Source organism: Protopterus annectens, chromosome 8.part0 (genome assembly GCF_019279795.1).
Source record: "Protopterus annectens isolate FY-2018-M chromosome 8.part0, PAN1.0, whole genome shotgun sequence".
Lineage (NCBI taxonomy): Eukaryota > Metazoa > Chordata > Ceratodontiformes > Protopteridae > Protopterus > Protopterus annectens.
In genome coordinates, this window is record NC_056741.1 from 359980050 (window position 1) to 360001541 (window position 21492).

Here is a 21492-nt window from a genome sequence, read left to right on the forward strand (position 1 = left end):
ATGGCTTACCGAAGCCATATCTGAGTTCAAGGACTGTAAGCGAAAATATCTAGCTACAACAAGGGCCCAATGACAGATAGTTCTGGCATTGAACAAAGCACAGAAGTGACAGCAGGGGATGTCATGGTCTGGGCCTAAACAAGTGACACAGTAAGAATGAAAATCTTGGTGAGGTATTTGCTTTCCACAGGCGAGACAACTGTTTTTCTGACATTGGTTAGTGCATGAAAAAAGAATCCCCAATGGGGTATTTAGCTTTAGAAGACTTTAGCTTCAATTCGGTAGATGAAACTCGGTTAGTGGCCAACTGGCAATCATGCTGCTTCTGCTTCGAGCTCCATGGCAAGAAAGACTGATGTAATGGCATCGGCTGCCTTACTTTATACTACTGACGACATGACATCAGTCCTGAAGCGACAGCAACTAACGCAGAAATACTAAGCCTCTGGTATTCAGGCCGGCCAAGGCTACTCTGGCAGGAATAACCCAAATGTGATGACTGCAACAGTGAAACACGAAGAACATCACCTATTTTTTTACTTTGAATCTTTCTACTACACAAAAATAATTTCTTGCACATTCGGCTTAAACTGTAACTTTTCCCATTATACTGCCATCACCATACTTTGAACTTTCTACTTGACAAAATGATACAACGTCTGTCTATATAGACTGCATCATTGATGACCATGTATAACTTTTTGTTTAAACAAAAATGTCCAACTTGTCTTTGTAGCAATTATGTTCTGTTTTTCTATGTGGAGCTTTTCTCCCTGGGCCTCTGCTGAAAATGGGCTCACACCCAGTTGGACTTTACCGGTAAACAAATGTAAAAATAAATAATAAATAAAATGAATAAATATTGACAACACACGCCTTAGAGTTGACCCAGTAATTAGGGGCTTAGGGACACACAGACAGTAATCTAGCCTTTGATCACCATGTGTCTAAAGTGGTGAGGAAATCATTCTATGTTATGCAACATATAAACAAAGGTACGGCATCTAAGTCCAAGGAAGTCATTGTTCCACTGTATTCAGCATTCATCAGACCTATCATTGAGTACAATGCCCCCTTTGGTATGTACCTAACCAGGCATATCCAACAACTGGAACATGCACAGAGGTTCCTTACTAATACAGGGTGTAAGTAATATGTCCTATGCAGACTGCCTCAAGGCCCAATCCCTGTATTTTGTCTCCTACAAGCTTTTGAGGGGAGATCAATGCCTGGCATACAGGGCATTGTCAGACCCCACTCTGATGGACCTCCTGCATATCTGCAAAACAAACAGTACCAGAATTACCTGTTCTAAAGACTTAAACCTTGCCTGTGATATAAATAGGACCTGCTGGAGACATAGGTATGTATCCCAGAGACTACTTTTTCTATGGAACAGGCTCCCCAGCCATGTGAAGCAGAGCTCCTCCCTAACCCAATTCAAGTGCAACTTGGACAATTGGATGGGAAACTAGAAATTCATCCCTGGTTTGGCACCTATGTCTCTAATGCAAACAGGTAACCTGTAAATGGTTCCTCTCCCAGGCCCATGCTTACACTTATCAAGGGTATCAGAAAGTAGAGCTGTGTACACTTACCATAAATGTAGATGTTCGAGTGTATTCATTGTTGCAGTCATCACAACTGGGTTATCCTGCCAGGGGTAGCCCTCAGTCGGCCTGAATACCAGAGGCTTAGTATTTCTGCGTCAGTTGCTGTCGCTTCAGGACTGACGTCAGTTTGTCATTGATATAAAAACAGGCAGCTGACACCATTACATCAGTTTTTCTTGCCCCAAATGTCAGGAGCCCCCAAATAGGGAGCTAAGTTATAGTGGAAAAACACCACCAGTAAAAAGTAAATACCAATAGCCCTGTAAGGAGTGAGGAAGAGAGAGAGAGACAAGGGGGTCGGAGGGTGGGAAACCAGGACTGCGACAGTGAATACCCTCGAACATCTACATTTATGGTACGTGTACACAACTGCACTATGTTCTTTGTGTTTCACTGTTGCAGTCATCACAATTGGGTTGATTCCCAAAACTGAAGAATGGGTGGAGGCAGTCAAGAAGAGTTGGGGGCTGGCTAGTATGCCATGCAGGACTGCTGTTGTAAAGCCCGCCCTGGATTTGGAAAAGATAGGTAGGTGGTAATACTTGGTGAAGGTATGAACAGAACTCCAAGTTGCAGCTTCTAGAATGTCCCTGGTAGGGACTCCTCTGAGAATGGCTGTAGAGGTAGAATCTGCCCTAGTGGAATGTGTTCTCACCCCCCGAGGAGGTGGTTTCCCATGGTATTTGTAACAAGAGATGGATACAGTGTGCTATCCATATGGAGATGGTTTGTTTTGATATGGCCTTGCCCTCTGCCCCTGGTGCAAAGCTGACTAGTAACTGGTCAGATTTCCTAAAGGGCCTAGTCTTAAGCAAGGTAGAATCTGAGCTGTCTGTGGACATCTAAAGAGTGCAGGATCCTTTACCCCTTATTTTGAGGATTAGGGAAAAAGGTGAGCAAATGGATAGATTGGTTGAGAGCCACACTGGACACCACTTTAGGCATGAAAGTTGGGTTGGTCCTGAGGGAGACCCTGTCAGCATGAAAAATAAAGTACAGTTGTGTACGCACCATAAATGTAGATGTTCGAGTGTATTCACTGTTGCAGTCATTACACTTGGGTTATCCTGCTGGCAGGTGACCCGCAGTCGGCCCGAGTTCCAAAGTCTTGGTCCGGCGTCGGTTGCTGTCGCCTCTTCCCTGATGTCAGTGCATCAGGGGTATAAAGTTTGCAACCGACACCATTTTCTTAAGTTTTTCTTGCCCCAGATGTCAGGTTCCCCCAGATAGGAAGGCTGAAAAGATATAAATATGCCAAACAACCATGCATATATTACTATAAACATATCCTTCATCTACAAGTAAATACACCACATAGGTTGTATAGAGTTGAGAAGTACAGAATAGTCCCAGCAAAGAGGGGGATGGTGGGTGGGTAACCTGGACTGCAACAGTGAATACACTCGAACATCTACATTTATGGCAGGTACACAACTGTACTATGTTCATCGTGTTTCACTGTTGCAGTCATTACACTTGGGTAAAATCCCAAAGCTGAGGTTGGGTGGCTGGGTCTAAATTGGATTTGGTGAGGCTAACAAGCCCTACAGAACTGCGGTGACAAAGCCTGCTCTGGATTTGGAGTAGAGAGGTAGGTGGTAGTGCTTGGTAAAAGTGTGCACTGAGCTCTAGGTTGCAGCTTGTAATATGTCTTTGGTTGGTACCCCTCTGAGAAAAGCTGCTGAAGTGGCTGCTGCTCTGGTAGAATGAGGCCCAATGCCCTTAGGCACTGATTTGCCATGTTGTGCATAACAGAAGCGGATGCAGTGCCCTATCCATTTGGAGATTGTCTGCTTTTTAATAGGCTTTCCTTGTGATCCTGCAGCATATGCTACAAACAGTTGCTCAGTTTTTCTGAAAGCTTTTGTTTTGTCGTAGCTGCCTGTGTATATCCAAAGCGAGCAGAAGTCTTTCCCCTTTATTCTGGGGATTTGGGTAGAAAGTAGGCAAATGAATGGTCTGGTTTAAGGCCACACTGGAGACCACTTTAGGCATGAATGTTGGGTTTGTTCTAAGAGAAACCCTGTCTTGATGAAAAATGAGGAAAGGTTCCACAGCCATCAATGCCTGTAATTCTGAGACTCTTCTTGCTGAAGTTATTGCTAGGAGCAGAGCAGTTTTCCATGACAAGAATTTAAGATCAGCTGTGCTGGCTGGTTCAAATGGAGGCAGTGTTAGTTTTTCTAAAACAAAATTGAGGTCTCAAGTAGGTACTTTTGCTCTTCTAGGGGGTCTTATATTCTTTGCCCCTCTGAGGTACTGTCGTAGTAGAGGATGTGAAAAAATAGGAGGATCTGCATTGTATTGAGCTGAAATGGCAGAGGCATGGATTTTAATAGATGAAAAAGATAGGCCTTTGTCCAACATCTCAGTCAAGTACTGCAAAATCTGAGGTATATTAGGGACCAGTGGGTCGAGCCCTTGTGACTGGTTCCAAGCACAGAATCTCTTCCATTTTTCTGCATAAGATTTCCTAGTGCTGGGCCTCCTGGCTTCCAAAATTACATCCATAACAGCTTTAGAGAGAGGTGCAGTCTGAGTGGCTACATTATCCACCATGCTGCCAGGTTTAAGGTTCTGAGTTGACTGTGCAGAATCTGATTGTTTTGCTGTGTCAGAAGATGAGGGATTTGAGGTAGAGGCCAAGGTGGGCCCTGAGACGTCTTTAGGATTGGGAACCAGTGCTAGCATGGCCAGTCTGGTGCAATCAGGATCATTTTTGGCCTTTCTTGTCTGACTTTTAGAAGCACCTGGGTGAGAAGAGGCATCGGAGGGAAGGCATAGACTGTCAGGTTTTTCCAGCTGAATGATAGACCATCCAATTTCCATGCTTGAGAGTGATAAGTCCTTGTGCAAAATTTTTGTATTTGGCAATTGTGAGGGGAGGCAAAAAGATCTATGTCTGGGCATCCCTACTCCCTTGTTATCATGCTGAACCCTTGTGGATTTAGCTTCCATTCGTGAGGATCCATGAGATTTCTGCTTAGTTCGTCTGCCAGTGTATTTTTTGTTCCTGGCAGGAATTGTACTTGCAGATGTACCTGGTAGGTCAGTGCTGTTTTCCACAAAGTCATGGCTTGTCTGCATAGGGGGTAGGAATGCGTGCCCCCTTGCTTATGTACCACATAACTGTGGTATTGTTCGTCTTTATTAATAGTTGTCCTGGATGTATTAGGTCCTTGAAGGCTGTCAGGGCATTCTGTACAGCCAGCATCTCTTTTTGATTGATGTGAAGATGCATTTGTTCCTTGAGCCATGTGCCCTGAATACATTTTCCTGCCATATGTGCTCCCCAGGCATAATCCGATGCATCCATTGTTATTGTTTGCCTGGCTGTGGGTAAGGTGAATGGCTGTCCCTTGTTGTGGTGACAGGCCTGACAGCACCATCGAAACTCCTGTTGTAGGCACGGGATCAAGGTTATGATTGTCTCTAGGCTGTGACAATGCTGAGTCCAAACACTTTTTAGATACCATTGTAGTTTCCTCATACGCAGTTTTGCATATGGAATTAGTAGAATACAAGATGCCATAAAACCCAGGGCCTGCAAAATTTTTCTTGTAGGGAGCTGGGTCTTTGTGGCCATCATCTGAAAGTAATGAGTCAGTTGCCTTTGTTTGTCTGGTGTGAGATAAGCCATCTGGGCAGTTGTAGTTAAGCTTGCACCCAGGAATATTATGTCTTGAGAGGGCACTAGTTTTGATTTCTTTTCGTTTACTGTGTACCCTAGGCAAATTTGCAATCTTTTTACAAATGCCAGGTGCTTTAGAAGAATGTCCTTGCTCTCTTCTTGAATAAGGCAGTCGTCCAAGTAGGGATATATTTGAATTCCTTTTTGTCTGCAAAATGCAATTACTGGTGCCAGGCATTTTGTGAAGACCATGGGTGCAGTAGATAAGCCAAAGGCAGTGCAGAGAATTGGTAATGCATTGAGCCTGCTATAAATCTGAGGTATCTTCTGCACGATTGTCTGACTGGGACGTGCAGGTATGCCTCCTTGAGATCCAAAGTAACTAGCCAAGCCTCCTTGCCCAGCGTGGGCAGAAGTTGTTGTAGTGTTAACATTTTGAATTTTAGAACATCCAGGAAGGTATTTAGGATAGACAGGTCCAGTATTGGTCTCCAGGCTTTGTCTTTTCTGGGTACTAAGAAAAGTCTTGAGTACAATATTTGTCCATGTTCTTCTTGTGGAACTTTTTGAATAGCTCCCATATCCATAAGAGCAGCAATCTGTTTTTGTGCCTCTGCCCACTGGTTTTGTGGCAGGTTTGGCATACCTTTTTGTTCTAGAAGTGGAACCTGTACCCCTGAGTAACTATATTCAGTACCCATTGGTCTTGGGTGATCATGTGCCAATTTTTTGAGAAAGGTGCTAGCTTCCCCCCAGGGGTGCTGTCAACTGGTAAGAGCTTGGCATTTGCAGAGGGAAGCCATTGTGACTGTTTCCTGTAAGGTTGTAATTTGTCTTCTCCTCCTTTGGGGGCTGAAGTACCCCATTGTTTAGGTCTGTAGGAGCCTTGGGGCTGAGAACTGCCGCTTGGTGGCCTATCTGACATTGGAAAGGACCAATTTTTTGAAGGCCAATTTCTGCTAAATCTAGGTGGTTGAACCTGTAAGAAATCTTTCACCGTTTGCATTGACTTTGCTTTATCCTCCATTTTAACACCTCTTCTGCCTTAACACCAAACAAAGTATCATGCTGTAGTGGAGCATCCAATAATTTTACTTTAACATGGTCACGTAAACTTTGTTCTTTCAACCAAGCATGTCTTCGGATAACTGAGCCTGTAACTGCGGCTCTACAAGAAGCCTCTAATGAATCAAAACCACATTGCAGAGTATGCTTTCCCATTTGTTCAACTGCATGCAATAATTCCTGCATTTCTTTACTGTCAGGACTTTCTATATTTGTAACCATTTTCTGCTTTAACAATGACATGAGATATTGTTGATATTTAAGCATGTGAAACTGACAGTTTAAAGCTCTTACAGCTAAAGTAGCAGAAGTGTAAACTTTTTTCCCCCATTTGTCCAGAGCTCTGGAATCCCTATCTGAGGGGACAGGATTTTTGGCAGTGGAAGCTTTAACCCCTTTAGGACCCTGAGAAATTGTTTCTGGGTCTGCAGCAGGGTTTTTGTAAAGAAATTTATGAGAGTCAGGGACCCTGTAGTACCCGTCAGGCTTTACTGGTGCAGGGGGTAAAGAATCTGGAGACAGACTGGATTCAGAAAAAACATCATCTACAATATCAAGCACAGGGGGGATAGCCAGGGGCCTGTGCCGAGGCAATAAAAGGAAATATCTGAGCCTTTTCTTGGATTCTGAGTAATCCTGGCTCTCCCAGTGGAAATGCTCCCTCATGGTGTGCAGGGTTTCCCCAAAAGAATAATCCTCAGGCGGTGAGGCTGAAGGAATGGAATCTTCAGCATCAGATTCCTCATAGGGAGGGAGAGAATAGCCCTGATCATAAGAAGAATCAGGAGGAAATGGAAACCTGATCAGAGGAATCATAATCAGTGTCTTGCCTAGGCCTTTTGTCAGGAGGGGGATGGGAGCCCCTGATTAAAGTAATAAGGTCTTCGGCCATTTTAAGCATCTGTTTCTTTGGCATGGATGGCTGTTCTGGAGAATGCTGCACTTGTTTCCTTGTCTTTAATAGTGTTTTTGACTTTGCCTTTGCTGCTGTAGTAGCCTTAATTGTAAGCTGTGAAGGTCTGAAGATGCCCTCAGAAGCTGGTGCCTGCTCAGCGGCTTCGGACCCATCTGAGGGTATAGTTTCCGTAGGCCCAATACCTTGAGTTTCCACAGGCCTCGGGGCCTCCACGTGGCTGTCAGTTATGGCCTGTGGCTCTGAGGTAGCGGGTGTAAGGGCTGCGAAAGCGCCTCACTGAGAACCAGCGACTGGCCTAGAAGAGGCTTTGTCGTCGGTTTTGGACCTCGGATGCCTGTCTTTTTCTTTGTCTTTGCGTTTTTTATACATTCCGGTCTTCGGTTGTTCCGACAGCATTATATAATTAAATCTTTGTCCAAAATAATGTAAAGCAAAATCAAACGACGTTTAATTGTGCATTTATTGAATCTAGCACAAAACTGACAACTAGTAATGTCGTGATCAGGGCCTGGGCAAGGAATGCAGTAAGAGTGAAAGTCCTTATGAGGTATTTGCTTCCCACAAGAAATACAATTATTAACTTTTACTGACTGGAGCAAGAAAAAGTTTTCCCAACGGGGTACTTCACTTTATTGAAGATTTTGGTTCTGAAATTCAATTTTGAAAATCTCAGGAGTCGGCCGACCGGCACTTGTGAACTGCTTTTGCTTTGGGCACCACGCGGCAAGAAAGACTGAAGAAAATGGCGTCGGTTGCAACTTTTATACCCCTGGCGCACTGACGTCAGGGAAGAGGTGACAGCAACAGACACCGGACCAAGACTTTGGAACTCGGGCCGACTGTGGGTCGCCTGCCAGCAGGATAACCCAAGTGTAATGACTGCAACAGTGAAACACGATGAACACTGAAGGGTTCCACAGCCATAAGTGCTTGTAGTTCAGACACTCTTTTAGCTGAAGTGATGGCCAGAAGCAAGGCTGTTTTCCAAGAAAGGAATTTTAACTCTGCTGATGCTGCAGGCTCAAAGGGGGGCAGTGTGAGCTTTTCCAACACAAAGTTAAGGTCCCAAGCAGGAGTAGGGACTCTTCTTGGTGGCATTAAGTTGTTAGCCCCTCTCAGGAGCTGCTTGCTGAGAGGGTGTGAGAAGAGAGGTGGCTCAGTGCTGTAATGAGCAGAGATGGCAGAGGCATGGATCTTAATGGAAGAGAAGGATAGGGCATGGATCTTATAGAAGAGAAGGATAGGCCCTGTGGAGTGGGTCTGCTAGGTAATCCAGGATGAGAGATAAGGAGGGCTGTGCTGGATCTGCTCCTTTAGTGTGGATCCAGGAGCAACACTTTTTCCACTTGTCAGCATAGGATTTTCTTGTGCTGGGTCATCTGGCTTCACATATGACGTCCAGTACTTGCTTGCTTAGGCTGGCCACTGGAGAAGAAGGCATGGAATAAGCCAGGCTGCAAGGTTCAGGGTCTGCAATTGCAGATGCAAGAACTGTCCCCCCTGCTGAGTCAGGAGATTTGGTATCTGAGGGAGATGCCATGGAGACAATGGTGACAGGCTGGGCAGGGGCAATCAGGATTGCTCTTGGTCCTTCGCCCTTATCTTGAGTAATACTCTTGTAAAAAGAGGTAGAGGGGAAATGCATAGATTGAGAGGTTTGTCCACTAGAAGGATAGGGCATCCACTTTCTAGGCCTTGCTGTGAAGTTCCCTGATGCAGAATTTGATGAACTGGTGGTTGTCGGGGGAGGCAAATAGGTCCACCTTTGAGGTACTCCATTTCTGGGTCACAAGGCTGAAGGTATTGTGGTTTAATTGCCACTCGTGTGGGTCTAGGAGATTTCTGCTTAAGTTGTCTGCCAGAGAGTTTTGGTTGCCTGGCAGGAATTGAGCTTGCAGGTGAATATACATGGCTGAGTCCAGGTTCCACAGGGTCATGGCTAGCCTGCACAGTGGGTAAGAGTAAGTTCCCCCCCTGCTTGTTGATATACCACATCACTGTGGTGCTGTTGGGTTTTGATTAGCAGATACCCCGGAGAGAGTAGGGATCTGAAAGCTGTCCGAGCTTGCTGAACAGCTAGTATCTCTTTTTGGTTGATGCGCAGATGACGTTGGTTTATGCTCCAGTGGCCCTGAATGCACCTGCCATCCAGATGAGCACCCCAGGCATAGTCTGATGCATCTGTGGTTAGGATCTGGGTGGTGTGGGGTTGTGTAAAGGGAAGCCCCTTGTTGTGGTTGCATGCTGCTGCCCACCAAAGGAACTCTTTCCTTAGACAAGGTATGACAGTTTCCAGGTCTTGAGAATGTTGGCACCAAAGATTTTTTAAGTACCACTGAAGTTTCCTCATATGCAGTCTGGCATATGGAATTAGTAGAATGCAGGAGGCCATGAACCCTAGAGCTTGCAGGATTTTCTTTGCAGATAACTGTGTTCTAGTGGCCATTTGAGAGAAGTAGCCTGCCAGATAGGCTTGTTTTTCTGGAGTAAGGAATGCTACCTGGCATGCTGTGTCCAAGCTTGCTCCCAGGAATACATTTTTTTGACTGGGGACTAGTTTTGATTTCTTTTCATTGACAGTGTACCCCAGGGAGGTTAGAAGGTCCTTTACAAATGTCAGGTGATGCAACAGCTTTTCCTGTCTGCCTGAATCAGGCAATCGTCCAAGTAGGGGTAAATTTGAATATTTTTCTGTCTGCAATAGGCAATGGCTGGAGCCAGGCATTTTGTGAATACTCTGGTAGCAGTGGATAAGCCAAAGGGAAATGCAGAAAAAAGATAATGCATACATCCTGCCCTGAAATATAGATATTTCCTGCATGAGTCCCTGACTGAGATATGCAGACAGGCCTCCTTTAGGTCTAGGGTGGCTAGCCAGGCATCTTTGGACAGCATAGGGAGAAGCTGCTGTATGGTAAGCATTTTTAATTTTGGTACTACCAGGAAGGTGTATAGAATGGATAGATCTAAGATTGGGTGCCAGGTGCCATCTTTCCTGGGTACCAGGAAAAGTCTGGAATAAAAACCTTGACCTATCTGTTCTGCAGTAAGTGGCTGAATTGCCCTTATGGAGAACAGGGACTGAACTTGGTTTTGTGCCTCTGCCCACTGGTTTGGAGGAAGGTCTGGGAACCCTCTTGGGGATGGCAGTGTGTGAAAATAAAATTTGTACCCCTGCGATACTATGTTGAGGACCCATCGATTATTGGTGACAGAGGTCCAGTTTTTTGCATGGTGGGAAAGTTTTCCTCCTAGGGGCACGGACAATTGGGCAGAGGTGAGGGGAGGAATTCAGAAGTCATTGTGAATGTTTTCCATAGGGGGGTGGCTTAGCACTCCCTGTTTTAGAGGTGGAGGTATTCCACTGCTTAGATCTCTGCATACCCTGAGACTGTAGTCTGGGAGGTCCATTTCCCCTAGTCTAGTTTGAGCTGGCCTTGAGGAGGCTAGAAAGGACCAATGTTTTGAAGGGCAATGCCTACTGAATCTTGGAGGCTGCACTTGCAAAAACTCTTTTGACTGTTTGCATAGACTTAGCCATTTCTTCCATCTTTTTTAAAACCTCTTCTGCTTTGGTGACAAACAGATTGTCCTTGTTCAGAGGTGCGTCCAATAATTTTGATTTGACATGGTCTGGCAAGGTCTGCTCCTTAAGCCAGGCATGCCTTCTAAGTACAGAACATGTGACTGCTGCCCTGCAAGATGCTTCTAGGGTGTCAAACCCACATTGCAGGGTATGCTTGCTGACTTGGCTTGCAGAATGCATAAACTCCTGTAATTCTTTATTTTCTGCACAGTCAGGGAAGGGAGCTAATTTTTGTTTAATAAGTTCCATAGTATGTTGCTGGTATTTCAGCATGTGGAACTGACAATTTAATGCTCTAATTGCAAGAGTTGCAGGTGTATACTTTTTTACCCCATCTGTCTAAAGATCAGGAATCCCTGTCCTAGGGGGTGGGATTCTTAGCTGTAGTTGCTTTTATTCCTTTAGGTCCTTGGGAGTTGACCTCTGGGTCAGCAGTAGGATTCTTGAAGAGAAATTTGTGCGAGTCAGAGACTCTGTAGTACCTGTCAGGTTGCCTGGGAGCATGGGGATAAAGTATCAGGAGTTAGAATGGATTCCATAAAGACATCGTCCACAACATCCAGAACAGGAGGGATAGCCAAGGGTCTGTGCACTGTGGTAATTCTAAAAATTCCCTGAGTCTCTTTTTGGACTGAGGATAATCCTGGCATTCCCAATGGAAATGCTCTCTCAAAGTATGTAGGGTTTCAACAAAAGAAAAATCCTATGGAGGGGAGGCAGAAGGAATGGATTCCTCTGCATCTGAATCCTCATAGGCAGATAAGGGCATGTCTTCATAATCAGAAACCTCAGAGTCGTCGGACTCTTGGTCAGATATAGCTGCTGGGGACAAGTCTCTTTTTCTTTTAGCAGGGGAAGGCTGGCTTCCCCTAATCAGCATGATGAGGTTTTCTGCCATTTTAAGCATATGTGATTGTGGCAAGGAAGTAGGCACTTGAGTTAGGGTTGTCGTTTTTTTAGGCATAGCTCATACTCTTGGCCTTCGAAACTCAGTAGTTTTGGAAAGAACTGAAGATGCGAAAGAAGTCGTCAGTTTGTGTCGAATATCAGTAGTGAGAAGAACTTCATCAGAAGCCGGTGCCTGCTCAGCGGCTCTGGACAAATCCAAGGTAGAGGCATCTGCAGGTTCCACAGTCAAAGAAGAGTCTCGCAGCATACTGGACTCTGAATGGGTCTTGGTAGCGGCGTGCGAAAGCACCTCACTGAGTACTGGCGACTAGTTTAACGAAAGCGTCGTCAGCAGTTTTGGACCTGTGCGGTTTGTCTCTGTCTTTATCCTTATGTTTTTTTGGAAGATTGGTGGTCTGATGGCTTACCAAACCCATTTCGGAATACGGAGATCGAGAGCGAAAGTATTTAACTACAATAAGGGCTCGACGATTAATAGTTCGGGCGTTGAGCAAAGCACATAACCGTCAGAGAGGTACATCGTGGTCTGGACCTAAACAGGTGACGCAGTAAGAACTGAAATCTCAAAGCGGTATTTGCTTTCCACAGGCGAGACAGTTAACTTTTTCTGACATCGGTTAGAGCAAGAAAAATGGATCCCCAACGGGAGACTTCAACCTCAATTTCGGAAACAAAAAACTCAGTTAGCGGCCAACCGGCACTCGTGCAAACTGCTTCTGCTTCGGGCTCCTCAGCAAGAACGACTGATGTAATGGTGTTGGCTGCCTGCTTTTATACCACTGATAATCTGACGTCAGTCCTGAAGTGACAGCAACCGACGCAGAAATACTAAGCTTCTGGTATTCGGGCTGACTGAGGGCAACCCCTGGCAGGATAACCCAATCGTGAGGACTGCAACAGTGAAACACGAAGAACATCTTATCAGAGATTTGGGATGCATGGCTAGGCTTAAAAAGGCCCTTGTGGTCATTAGCCTATTAAACACACATGAACCTAAATGAAAACAAACTGTGTAAAGTCCTCAGATAGCAAGCTTAAGCAGTGTTATTTACAGGGGAGTAGAAGGCTACACCATTTATCCCCCTTATTTAGTATAATTAACAATAGATTTTGGAGGAGATGGTTTGGTCTGCTCCTGCAGAGTCATCCAGCACAGGCAAGGTGCCCATGCACAGGTATAATGGTATGTGCCTGGCCTACAAGGCAGCTCATTACACAAGTAGCCAAACTTTGTCACCTACATAGACATTATCTGGCAGTTAGCACACAGGACTAAAGCTGTCAGCTGTTAACATGCTGCTTCTGTACCCAAAGTACAGGGTTTAATTCCTTCCTCCTTTAATTGCATGCTGTGTGCCTTTGAACAAATCACTTAACCAAACAGTGCTTCCAAGTCACAGCTGTGATCAGTGGGCTTACCCAACCAACAAATAAATAAAGTGTTGTTACAGCCTGCCCCCCCCCCATAGAAGGCTAAAGACAATACTGTAATCTGTGCTAACCATATTCGATTAGTGACACTGGTGCTGGAGGGGATCAGCCAGGTAGGATGGTAAGTAAGCAGCTGCTACCTTGTCCATCATGAGAGAAAGGGCAGCAACTTGTCTCACTCTGTTTAGGTGACAACTGGGGTAGCAGTAGACATTACAGCCATGTAGCCCAAGCCCACAGACAGCTTACAAATGCAGACAACAGACCGAGAAATGGCGCATTTATGGAGGAATGCCTCCTTAAGGTAGGGAGCAACAGTGGCATTAAAGTGACTGTTGAGGGAGTTAGGAACTCCTGGGTGGGGGGAGTGACATCTGCTGGGTCAGGCAGACTAGCCTGCTTCCTACAGCCTGAGCCTGGATGAATGAGCTATAGGGCTCTTATCCAGGCTAGTACATGCATGGTTATCATCCCAGGAAATGAACAATTTGGTCACTAGGGAAAATGATAAGGAACCATGCAAAACTCAGTGGATGGAGGACAAAATAAAAACAAGGTTGTCATACCACTGGGGAAAACATTCCTCCCTCATAGTGAGCTCTGTTGGCAAAGTTGATTTCAAGAAGTCAGCATTTTCACACAGCTGGTCAACTCATAAAACAAAATGCTTATTCAAACACAGCATATGCTTGTCGTCTATATATTTCCTGTTTTAATTTTTTCCCCGGGATCTTTAAAAAAAGAAACTGCTTGGCCAGAATGTCTCACAAATACCCCTAAAAAACCTGAAAGGGAAGTTTTTTTTTAGTGATGGTTATTAAGTGAGAGATTCCGTTTAAGTTTATTACCTGTAAAGATACACAGCATGCTTTGACAATCTGAATCATTTAACCCTACCAGGACATTTAGCTACAATCAATCAATATGGAACACATTCCCTTGGTAAACTCAAATGCATTCACTGCTGCAGGAACAGGAAACGTCTAACCCTCCTAACATAGCTGTGGTCTTCAGTAACAGGGCATAATTTGTGAAGTATATTAAAAAAACTCAGTTCCACTTTAGTAATAAGATACAAACTATGCAGACAAAACAAAATCTGGAAGAGTAAAGTTTCCCTGTATTATGAGAAAACTGGTGTTGGATATTAAAATGCGTCTACAGTAATTTGTACATTTCCAAGCCTATATCAGTTTACTCTGAATCACATTTAATAGCAGTGGATAATGATTTGGGCCCAGCTGAGCTGTGGTTCCCCATCATTTCATCAGAATTCCATAACCTGGATTATATGCAGTTTCTAGACTGGTTAATGTACTGCCACGGTGGATTAAGAATAACAATTCTGTTGTACTGGTTTTCACCAGGTTTCCTTTTATACTCATAAGCAGCTGTTTTCTCCTTTATGAGATATAATATTAACTATTACTTTGCTACAGATGGAAGAGTCCTCTTTTTTAAGCATAGTATTTCTCTGTACTATACCCATGGTAAATCCATGTGCAGCCAAGCAGCAGGCCATTTCTGCATAGTGCTCCTGGTTTAGGATGCAGCAATTACGGTGGTGTCTTTTATTTCTTTCCAAAGCAGTGTCCCTTTCTGCTACAATCACAGCTTGTCTGAACAAACACTGCTACATGCACTAAAGAATGTAAAATAAACAATGTCCTCAGTGTGCTGAAACAAGACCACCTGGTTAATAAAGGTGGTGTCAGTATTCCTATTCAAGGTGGTACTCCATTCTGCTACGTACACGGCTTCCTCAAGAAATACTACAACCTGCAGTAATGAGCACAAAACTAATACTTTCAATGTGTTGAGAAACATCACCTGCTTAAATTAAGCACAGAACAAAAGTACAACAGTGAAATCTAGCTGAAGCCATCTTTCTTCCATTATTTTTGCTGCTCTGCGATAACCACTTCAAACTTTGACTTAAGTCCACCTGAATGAATGACTGTTACATTGGTGTATCACATGAAACTCTGCACAGCTTACTAGCAGTAGCATTACAGCCACAACCTGAGCAGCTATGAACAAACTATAAAGTGTTTCAGCTTCTGCAGGTCTGGTCTCCATATGCATCCCTCCAATACTGCTATGCATATTAAATACAACATACGATAGGTTCTGCAAACTAGCATCCAAATGTACCAAATATATGCAGTAAACAGATGCTGCATGCTACTAGAATACTGGTAACACCACCTAAATTCAGTCAGTGCCTGCACACATAATTAACCTGCTTTTAAACATGCATAGACGCACTATAAGCCTGCTGTGTAAGGTAAGTTACAACTAATTTTTATGTAGGCTTTAGCATATTGTGGGATAAACAGTGAGGCCATACAATCCCCTTTTTTCTTGAACGATATACCCCAATGCTAACAAGTAGCTTGGATGAATATCAGCAGGCCCATGGTAATGTTAAATGTTAAAAAGACAACCTGTTCTTCAGCTGGGAAAGTGCTAGTTTATTTACTATGCCTACATGGAGAAAAGAAACCAGATGTACATATGTCTACTGAGAATACTGCACCTAAACGTGTAACTATGCTTAACTCATAATAAAAGAATATTATGATTGAGTCTCAGATAATAACCAAATGATGCGTTTGAGAAAAGGATGTCAAGCAATTCACCTTGACATCACAAATGCTGGGAAATATACTTCAGACAACAGTGCATTGGAATTTATTTAACCACATAAAAATAGTAGCATCTTTAATTATTCATAAAGCACAGCTGTGCAGAAAGGTACCTCAGAAATAAATGTTCAAGTATCATTCAAGAACATAATTTGCCACAAGCAGATCCCAATTAACGTGTGCCTGTGGAAAAGATCTGGGACAAAGGTCAGCAGCGACCTACTGACTCCCATCAATACCTTCAGCCTGAAGTCTCAAATGCAGGAATAAGTGGCATCATATAAAATGACACACCACATTCTTTCTACTTCCTTAACCATTTGTTTAGAACAAAAAGGTTCAGAATGGTTCTCAAATGTCCACCTTTTCCTGGCACTAGAAGTAGTCAAGAATAAAAACCTGTTCCTTCCTCTTCTGTGGAAGCTCATTTTATGGCTGGTCAATAACTGGTACTGCATACATTAGCATGTCAGGGATCGAAAGAGATCTCAAGAAAGAAGGTTTCTGAATTTTGTTTTTGGTTGTATACATAAGATGATCAGCTCCCTTACCCAAGTGTCCAAGGTCACAGCAAGCCAGTGACTCTTCAAACATCTCAGTCTAGGGAAGAGGATAAATCTGAAAGATGGCCAAAATTTCTGGGAAATTGTGTTTGGTAACAGGAGGTCCACTGCCCCCCATCACTGCATACACACCTGCCCAGGCCATCTCTTCATTTCTAATTTCCATTCTCAAAAGAAGCCCCACCCCCACACCGCTCAAATTGTTCAACATTAGTTTGCTTCTCATAGAAGGGCTTCTGTTTAGCATTTGGTGAAACAGTTACTCAAGAGTCTAAATAGCTTCTCCTTTTCTTTTAACTTTTTAAAGACTTCATAAGATGGAGATCAGAAAAACAAATATGATCTAGAAGGTTATTTAGGAGCTTATGCATTTTCAGGCAATGACTGAATCCTAGCCATGCATGCCTTCTCAACATAGCCTCTGAAGCTGCAGCCCTGGTATATGCATCTAAGGGACATCATTCCAGCATTTAACATGCTTGCCTACATTTCATGAAGTCTGGATTAGCTTTAAGACAAATCTTTAAACAGCAGACCAGCACAGACTCTGTCAACTCCTCCATTTGTTTTAAAATGTCCCCTGATACTGGCTATTATCCGCCTGCCAATTAATTGTTCAGATACCCAAAATCACAGAAGTACATGCTTTCTTACTAGAAAGTTCCATTTCGTTAGTAACAAACTGCTTGTAGGCACCACCCTGTAGCCCCTCAATCAATATGAACATTATGCCAGCTACATATTTTTTTGCAAATACTCTTGGTCCTTTCCTCCATTTGGTAAAACCAAGCTAAGTCTCATCATTCCTCTCCTCACCCACACCAGCTACAACAGGTACCCACCCCACTACTTCAGGGGAGAAAATGAAAATGAAAGTAATTTTTAAAAAATGCCTTATTAACAAGTCTCCATTACACTTCAGAAGGGGAAGATAAAGAAATTCTATGCCTAGTTCCGATGACAGGGGCTTTGACCTGCCTGATGGCTCTAGAAGAATCTACTACTGCAATTTATCAGCCTGGTTTAATTCTCAGCCTGTGGGTATATAAAAATTTCATAGCAGAGAGGCTCTGACCTAGGAGGGACATCTCAATGGGAGAGAGTGACAAATTGAGATGGCTTGACCTAAGGGAATATCTCAAGGTGATATGGTTTACATATCAATATACACTGTCCAAGAAGGGACATCATTGTAATGACATGATATGATGATGGATTGAAACAGAGATGGACTGGAGCCCACAGTAGTCTCCCAGAATGGCACACCCTCAACCAAAATATGCAACAGTTATAGAACCTGATGGCCTCTACCAATAATATATTCATTCATTTAAACAGCCAAACAGCTGCAGCTACTTAAATGACTTCTAATACTGTACTTCTACCTGATCATCATTGCTAACCATGCCTATAACAGCTTAAGCCTAGGGCAGTTGCCCATTTGCCTCATCTTATCTATGGATGTGGGTTGAGATTCCCTGACACTGAGGGGGACATCCCAAGGTGATATGGAGGTTAATATGGAAAGGAAATTGTTTCAGGATGTAATTGGAACCATCCCAGTGTAGCACAAACAAAACAAAACAAACAAAAAAAAAATTTGGCACATCCATGGTACAAAAAGTGGGGAAAATGGTTTTGTCCATGTTTTATGAATACACTTTATATTACACTTGCACACAGGATGTGAATCTAGATATACTGTGTGTCACTATGTGTACGACACAGAAATAATCTATTTCAGTCAGACTACTGTGAGTCATGCCGAAGCAGTATGAGCTGCAGCCAAATACTTACCAATGGGAACGCCCCATCATGAAAACTCAACGAGAATGGGTCTGACTGAAGCAGCTTTGTGCCCTCAAAGACACCTTAAAGATACGAACTGGGGTTGAACATGGAACTGATGTAGTGTCCTGACTGTGCTACTGCTTAGCATACAAAGGAAAATGACTACATTATTTAGTTCATGTTTCTCCAGTCCTGCTCCTCAAATAGTATATGGCAATATTTGAAATTCAGAGAAAGATTAATAGCAAAAACATCAGACTCTAGGAAAAAACAGCAATTAGCTTTAAGTCAGGGGGCTTATTAAAATGTTAAAAATACTTTTCTATAAGAAACTGCCATGAGTATCCAGTTAATGGCATGAAATAGAGAACCTATCCTTCTGAATGATTTACTGAGGAATGGCTCCATTTCAGTGGATGATTATAAGTTTTTAGCTGTATACAAGCCAAATGAATGTGGCATTTCCAAAGCAAATAAAGACAGCAGGAGCCTGTACTTGGAATAAATGTATTTCGCAAATGTTCAGGGGAGGAACTACTTAAGTTTTATACAGAATATTTGAAAATGCAGTCCCAATAATGGGCAAAAGTGTATACCCACGTGCTATTAACTGCTCTCTGTTGAACTGTCTGAGAATGCTATTCTTAGGGTAGTTTCAATCATTCCATATGAACTCTTCACACGATGAAATAAATGCTGTTGAAAAGCTTTACATGGAACAACTTGTTTTGGTATCATAAATGATGCTGTTGATACAGTCTTAATGTTTGTTAAAACCATTTTGATTTTCATGGTCACTTTCCAAAATTAATGTTCTGTATAAAGAATGCAGGCACTTATGTGGCCCAGCAGAACTCACAGCAGTTGTACTAAGCGGTTAAACAAATTACAATTGACATTTTTCAATCTAAATGAAATAACACTTTTTATATTGTATTAAAATATTTAGTCCTTTTTTTTTATAGATGTTGTACTTGACACAGTTGAAATACTTCCTGTTTTGTCCATTGATATGTCAACTTACAGAAAACGTGTTAAACTTTCTGACCTTCTAAGGAAATTATGAAAATAATCATTGTACTTTTCAGTAAACCCAGAGATAAAAGTATATAGAACAATGACAGAAAATCTTTCTACAGATTATTAAGTACATTACAAACAGACGAGCTGAGTTTTTTTTTTTTGACACCTCTCCCTATCCCCAGCTAACATCCAGCCTTGGACTGCTCCCAATGTCCACTGACAAATACATCTGCTAGGCAGTTGATTTCACAAGCCATCACGCTGCTGAGTTTAACATGGCTTGCTGTTCCCTCTTCCCATGGTGCCTGATATGCAAACTGCATCAATGTAGGAAGCATGAACATACCCTTAATGACCACTGACACCTTCCATACTATCGCCCGTACACTCCATGGTCTTCAGTGAGTCTGGCAGTGTAAACTCCGTTGTATCACATGGACAGTAACTGCTTTGAGCAGTTAAGAAACTAAATATTAAAAGTACAGTACAGTCCCTTAAAACGGGTTCCTATTGGAACATCGAATATTCAATCTTTCAAATCACTAAAGGTCACCCTTTAATGATCGATTAAATGTTCGAATGTTTGTAAAATAATGAAAAAAAAAAGTAAAGGATGTAGGCAGGAGGGCAAGCTCCCCTGCACCCCCCCACCCCCGCTACTTAAATAAACCAACTCTGAGATCACGCTACAATGTAGGAAAGGGAAACCTTCCATTTCCTGCGCTTAACTCCGTTAAAGTGCGATCTCAGAGTTGCTATATTTAAGTAGGAGGGGTGTGGAGGGTGCAGGGTGGCTTGCCCCCTGCTCACAGCAGTTACTTTTGTTTGTTTTGTTTTTTTATTACATTTTCGAAGTTGTAGTACTTCGATCATATGGTGACAACAATATATTATTCGAAGTACTGAAACTTCGATAATGTAATATGTAACTCTTTAAAACATTGAAGTTACATAAGGTTAACAGTTCAAAGAGGGAGAGGTTGTTGTAACAAGGTTGACTAAATACAGATACAAATGAAAACGTCTGAAAATGACAGAAAAGGTCACTGAACAAAAAAAAAAAAAAAACAAGGAAATAGCCTTATAAAAAAACTAATCTCAGTAATGATGAATTTTCAGCTTAAATTAAACATTTCTACTGTGTCATGTTTAATGAAAGAGATGCAATAGTTAATGATACAGTGTACTGTATACTGAACTATATGTACTGGCTCTTATGTAGTTTGTATGAAGTTTTTTATGGGTGATGTAGCAGTACAAAAATGTAATTAAAAAAAAAAAAGAAATTATTTAGAGCCTTCTTTCAGCCAACTAACGTTGCTTGGATTTCAACATGCAATATAAGGCTCACTACTGTCTGCTCATACTTGAGACAATAAGCAAACATTCAACACTGGAACGTGAAGGTTCTATGCATAAAGGGTTATTCAGTAAGCTGTGTTGTCATGCTTTTTCTTGTAAATAACATATGAGGTTACATGAAGTTCTGCAGAAGCCTTACTACATTCCTATTATTATGGCTATGCCAAGAGAAAGGAAGGGGAGTGACAACAACATCTCCCATAAACGCTTATGTCATTATTAGTCCAGCCACTGACAAGGCGAATGGCACAAAAGCTTTTTTGTTTTCTTGTGGTATGTGCAGTAAATTATTAAAAATGCTCCTTCTACTTAACACTGACTACCATTCATCTATATGCAGAGGAGGAAGCTCAAACATCAAGTTAATTACAAATGATTTTACAGCAGGACCTCATGGACCGCTACGTTGACAATCTCTCTCTCTGACACACACACAGACACACACACACTTACTTCCCTTGCTTTAATTTATTCTGGAGTCAAACTCTAAAATGCAGGCATCACCACTGGATATGCAATGTTAAAAAAACACTACTCTGACTTCTGACCCTGAAGAGTTACAGAAACAAAAACAGCAGTTCCAGAAACTTGTCCCGATAAAGCAGAAACATTAGAAAAGTCCAAAGGCCAAACCCATACTTTGTTCATTCACTTATCAAGTAATTTACATGTTCCAGGATGACATGGGGACCCAGTGATTCAAACACAAGTGTTTTGCCATCCACTTTAGTGTATTCACAGCACAGCATTTACTAACATTACTCAGGAAAGGGATAAAACTTAAAGGACAAAATAATAACCTTGTGAAGCCAAATGTCGAACCAGTCCCCTGGTAACATATCATCATCAATCACCATTCTTGCAAAAGACGGCACACAGCAACTTGGAAAAAAAAAACACCTGTAGTGTGTAATGCTGGAGTAATGCAGAAGTCAGGAGTTTGTTCACGCCTAA

The 21492-nt window shown here is 42.6% G+C and overlaps 1 protein-coding gene across 1 annotated transcript in view; it reads right to left on the reverse strand.

Moving 5' to 3' along the window:
• The window catches only part of EPHA1 (EPH receptor A1), a 1081817-nt gene that overhangs the window by 45535 nt on the left and 1014790 nt on the right, over nucleotides 1-21492 (reverse strand). The window lies entirely within an intron of this gene.